Raw genomic sequence first — 5,607 nt, 5'->3', positions numbered from 1 at the left:
GAGCCCACAAGATACATATATTACAACAACGACTCCAACGAGTCAAGATACAAATAGATACATACAAAGATCCAAATCATACAGAAGATCGAATACGTCCGAGTACGAACAAGATACAAATTGGACTAAGAGTCCTGAAGATAACCAGTGGCGTCCATAACCCTGCCCAGGCCAAGCCGGAAGGGTAACCTTGCTAACGTCGTCTTCATCGAACATATCTTCATACCTGCCCGGTTATATCCCGTAGAAGCAGCAATAAGTACGGGTACGTACTTAACAAGACTTCAAGACGTATAAGCATTCGTCAACCAGTCGTCCTTTGTACTTGAGGCACGCAGGGGACTTAGAGGACGCAAGAGGAACGTCATATGCAATATGGTGTAGTTAAGCGGCAGCGCAAGCACTAAAAACCTATAAAGACACTCTACAACATTCGTCTAATCAGAGAAGGTGAGAGAGCGCATAAGGTAACAGATAAAATACTACACAAACATAACCCAGCCGATTACACATATCCCCTCCAACAATTGCGAAGAGGCAATGTAAAAGGCACTCAACGGTGGACAAGTTTTATTGGGTAACGGTTGTAGTAAGGCTATATTACTACGCAAGTTATTATCAGATTATTAGCAACAAGATAACGGTGTAAGTTGTTCTATGATCAAGCTATACAATTCCAAGTCGTCCATAACCGCGGACACGGCTTATCGATAAGATGTACACCCTGCAGGGGTTGCCCAAATGTAACCATACGCATGCTCGACCCGCTTCTTACAGGCGATGTCTCACAACAAGACCGTTCCCAGTTCAACAAGAAAGTCTAGGGGGGCCACCCAACTAAGCTACCCGTGACGAAGTTCGGCCGTACACCGAGACGGACTCAGAGGTTGCGTAGGCGTCTAGGCGGGCACTAACGGCCAAGCACTAGATAAGTCGTCTAGCAATTATGCAGTGCAGTACAGAAATAAACCACCCGAAGGCAACAGGAAGTAAACACCCGAAGGCAACAGTAATAAATATGCGTGCACCAAATAAAACCAAGGTTGTGGCCCCCTTTTCAACTAACTCGAGAAAAGGTAATGGGTGAGGGGGGTCCCAGTGAATCCCCACGCATGGGTAGAGCGCTCAATCTCGGAACAGATAACAAGAACTCGGGTCCTAGGGGACATTAGCAAGTCAAAGTTCCGATGCTTTCGCAAAGGGGCTCACAGATGCCTCTGCTTACAATTTTAGTTGTTAGCAAATAAGTAAAACATGTGTATCTCCATCAACTGATATAGCATGTGATAACCTCCCAACAACCCAACATATCCCGATAAGATAACAGTAACGGTAACGAGATAAAACAGCACTAGCATGCACTACGACTCGCAAGGCAGACCCGATAACCAAACAATAGCTGTAGGTGGTTGGTGGAGTCAATATAGGCTGCTTGAGGTAACAAGTGGAAGGGACACGTGACAAGAACGCAACTTAAGGATAGCATGAGGGAGAAGGCAAAATAAAATAGGTGAGCAACTCCTGCAGGGACAGGAGTATAAGGGAAAATGCTTGCCTGTTAAAGCTCGCCGAGGAACATCCGGAGAACTTGTCGTATCTCACCACACCACTTCGCGATCCTATCCGGGAAGAAGCAAATGCTGGAACACACAACGTATGCAAGCCTTACTACTACGGATAAAGAAGATCCAGCATGTTCATGATGATATGCATGACATGGCATAGATGGTGCAATGCATCTTATCCAATTTAATCGGAGTCGGAACCCCGGACAAACAAATTAGGTTGGAGTTGCATTTTCTACCGGCAAAGTTAAGGGTTGAATAGCATGGCATAACATGGCAGGGGTGAGCTACTTCAATATTAAACGGAGCGGGGAAAACCTAGTTGGAATTCCGAAATACTCCGCATATATGTGAGGTGGAAATGCACAACTATCAACGCGCGACATGATGCGAGATGCAAACAGATGAATGGATAGCATATTCATGTTCAGTGCATTTTTCTGATCAAAATTCATATACAACACTTTTAATTTCGAGTTACCAATTAAAAGTTATTAGCAGATTAGTTTTTATTAGTTAAAATAGTAAAACAGGGTTTATTTTTAATTGGGGAAGGACCCGAAAATCATTTTCGGTCGGGGGAAGGACCCCGGGTTACTTTACAGACATGCAGGGTGTTTTCTCAAAAACAGACACAGGTAGGGGCTGCGGGTTCAGAGAAAGAAACAGGCAGGGGCCTTGATGCAAAGATGCCAGATCTAGATCTGAGACGCGTTTTCTCACCAACGCGGGATCTAGCCCGAGGCGCTGGCAGGTGGGGCCGGGAGGTCGAGGTGGCGGATGATGTGGCGAAGCTTGTCTGTGCCGCACGGAGGGTGTTCGACGCAGGGGCTTGCCGCGCGCGTTCTCGGCGACGCGGTCACCGCGGCACGGCGATGAAGGGCGCGGACGAGGTGGCGTGTTCCAGGGAGCGGGAGGAGGCGCGTTCGACGCGTCTCGCCTGCGCGGGTCACAAGGAGGCAGCGGCGACGTCGGGGGACCACCGTAACTTAGCCGGCAGCGACGACTGTGGAGGAAGGCGGCGGCACACGGTGAATAAGAGGAAACCGGAAGCGAAAAGAAGGGAGAGGAGGTCGAGGGGATGCGGACGTTTACCGAGAAGATGATGGAGAGGTCGATGAAGGCGGAGGAGGGCCGTGGCGGCCGAATTTGGAGAGAAACGCCGGCGGCCGGGGTTGGGGAACGAGGTCATCGGCGGCGATTGGGGAAGCTTCGGTTCGATTCCTTGCAGAGGGAGGTAGAGGATGCCGAGGCGGTTCGATTGACGGTGGCGGCGTCGCTCGGGGTAGCTTGTAGCGCCGGTGAGGTGGAGCTGTGAGGTGCTGCCCGGGTTCGTTGCTCACAGAGAGAAGAGGGAAGATGAGGAAAATAGGAGGGAGTGGCGGCGGCCAGAGGGAGGAAGAGGAGAGGCGAGCTAGGGTTCTGGAGAGGGAAGATAAGGAGAGGGGGATCACGTGTTGGAGGGCATCGGTGGTGGAGGACCACGGCCTCACGCGTCGTGCGTGCCGAGCTGGAAAGCGAGGATGACGACCACGGAAAAAGCAACGTACCGCTTCGGTGCTGGGCTGCCAGGCCGAAGGAAGAAGGGGGAAGAGAAAAAGGGAGACGGGCCAGGGAGGAGGGGAAGGAGTTGGGCTGCCGGAAGAGAGGGCAAAAAGAGGGAGGCCTGGTTGGAGGGGTTAGGGTTTGATTTTGAAAATCCTTTTCTTTTCTCTCTTATTTTCAAAACTGTTTTGGTATTTGAAAACAAAACCAAACAAAACCAAACCATTTTTAAAACTGTGAAACATTTGAAATAGTTTTATTTATTAATATAGTTTTGATTGTTAGGGTTTTGTTAAGAGAAATAGAGGGGGAAGGTTTATTATAAAACCATATGAGAGGGAAACACAAATAGTTTTTATTGAAGAAATAATTTTGATTTAATAAAATCTTGTGAATGATAGGATGCATGATGCATGATGATCCATAAAAGGAAAGCACAAACAAATCTAATATGGGATACTACCCTGGGCCGTTACACCTTGCTAGCCTAAGCCTTGTATTGAGAGGGATTACTTCTCGTGCATCCAAATCCTTGAGCCAAAAACTATGCCACTTGTGTCCACCATACCTACCTACTACATGGTATTTCTCTGCCATTCCAAAGTAAATTGCTTGAGTGCTACCTTTAAACAATTCAAAATTTATCATCCCTTATTTTTGTCAATGTTTTATAGCTCATGAGGAAGTATGTGGTGTTTATCTTTCAATCTTGTTGGGAAACTTTCACCAATGGACTAGTGGCTTCATCAGCTTATCCAATAATTTTGCAAAAAGAGCTGGCAATGGGGTTCCCAGTCCCAAATTAATTAACTCTCATAATTTTACAAAAAAATAGACACTCCTCCATGGTATGTGATTGTTGGACGGAACCCGAGGATTCGGTTAGCCATGGCTTGAGAAAGCAAAGGTGGGGAGGAGTGTCATCTAAATAAAACTAAAATAAAAAGGCACTCCTTCATGGTATGAGATTGTTGGCAGGCACCCGAGGATTCGGTTAGCCATGGTTTGTGAAAGCAAGGTTGGAAGGAGTGCCACCCAAAAATAAAAATGTTTCATGGGAGCCGCTCTTTGAAGGTTTGTCTGGCAAGGGGGTTAGAGTACCCACTACCATTCGTTGACAACAACAAACACCTCTCAAAATTTACTTTTATGCTCTCTTTATGTTTTCAAAATAAAAGCTCTAGCACAAACATAGCAATCAATGCTTCCCTCTGCGAAGGGCCATTCTTCTACTTTTATGTTGAGACAGTTTACCCATTTCCTTCCACTTTAGAAGCAAACACTTGTGTTAACTGTGCATTGATTCTTACATGCTTGCATATTTGCATTCATCATATTACTTTGCATTGACAATATCCATGAGATATACATGTTACAAGTTGAAAGCAACCGCTGAAACTTAATCTTCCTTTGTGTTGCTTCAATGCCTTTAATATGAATTTATTGCTTTATGAGTTAACTCTTATGCAAGACTTATTGATGCTTGTCTTGAAAGTACTATTCATGAAAAGTCTTTGCTATATGATTCAATTGTTTAACCATTGTCTTTACCATTGCTTTGAATCGCTGCATTCATTACATGTGCTTACAATAGTATTGATCAAGATTATGATGGCATGTCACTTCAGAAATTATCTTTGTTATCGTTTACCTACTCGGGACGAGTAGGAACTAAGCTTGGGGATGCTGATACGTCTCCAACGTATCGATAATTTTTTATGTTCCATGCTTGTTTTATGACAATACCTACATGTTTTATACACACTTTATGTCATATTTATGCATTTTCCGGCACTAACCTATTAACAAGATGCCGAAGAGCCATTCTTTGTTTCTGCTGTTTTTGGTTTCAGAAATCCTAGTAAGGAAATATTCTCGGAATTGGACGAAATCAACGCCCAGGATCTTATTTTTCCACGAAGCTTCCAGAAGTCCGAAAGGGAAATGAAGTGGGGCGACGAGGCGCCCACACAACAGGGCGGCGCGGCCAGGGCTTGGGCCGCGCGGCCCTAGCGTGTGGGGCCCTCGTGGCGCCCCCTGACCTACCCTTATGCCTACATAAGCCTTCGTCGAGAATAACTCCAGTATCGAGAGCCACGATACGGAAAACCTTCCAGAGACGCCGCCGCCGCCAATCCCATCTCGGGGGATTCAGGAGATCGCCTTTGGCACCCTGCCGGAGAGGGGAATCATCTCCCGAAGGACTCTTCACCGCCATGGTCGCCTCCGGAGTGATGTGTGAGTAGTTCACCCCTGGACTATGGGTCCATAGCAGTAGCTAGATGGTCGTCTTCTCCTAATTGTGCTATCATTGTTGGATCTTGTGAGCTGCCTAACATGATCAAGATCATCTATTTGTAATGCTATATGTTGCGTTTGTTGGGATCCGATGAATAATGAATGCTATGTTGTGTTGATTATCAATCTATCATCTATGTGTTGTTTATGATCTTGCATGCTCTCCGTTATTAGTAGAGGCTCTGGCCAAGTCGTTACT

General features: G+C 46.2%; 1 long non-coding RNA gene across 1 annotated transcript; it reads right to left on the bottom strand.

Moving 5' to 3' along the window:
* LOC139838967 (uncharacterized) lies at positions 1–1,998 on the bottom strand. Its single transcript, XR_011756758.1, has 2 exons — positions 1,556–1,998; positions 1–226 (listed from the first exon to the last, which is right to left on the bottom strand). It is a non-coding gene; the product is annotated as an uncharacterized lncRNA (long non-coding RNA).
* Between the last annotated feature and the right edge of the window lie 3,609 nt (positions 1,999–5,607).

The sequence above is a fragment of the Lolium perenne genome, chromosome 1, assembly GCF_019359855.2.
Source record: "Lolium perenne isolate Kyuss_39 chromosome 1, Kyuss_2.0, whole genome shotgun sequence".
Taxonomy (NCBI): Eukaryota; Viridiplantae; Streptophyta; class Magnoliopsida; order Poales; family Poaceae; genus Lolium; species Lolium perenne.
The sequence above is the reverse complement of the archived record's forward strand: the minus strand, read 5'-3'. Positions and strand labels throughout refer to the sequence as shown.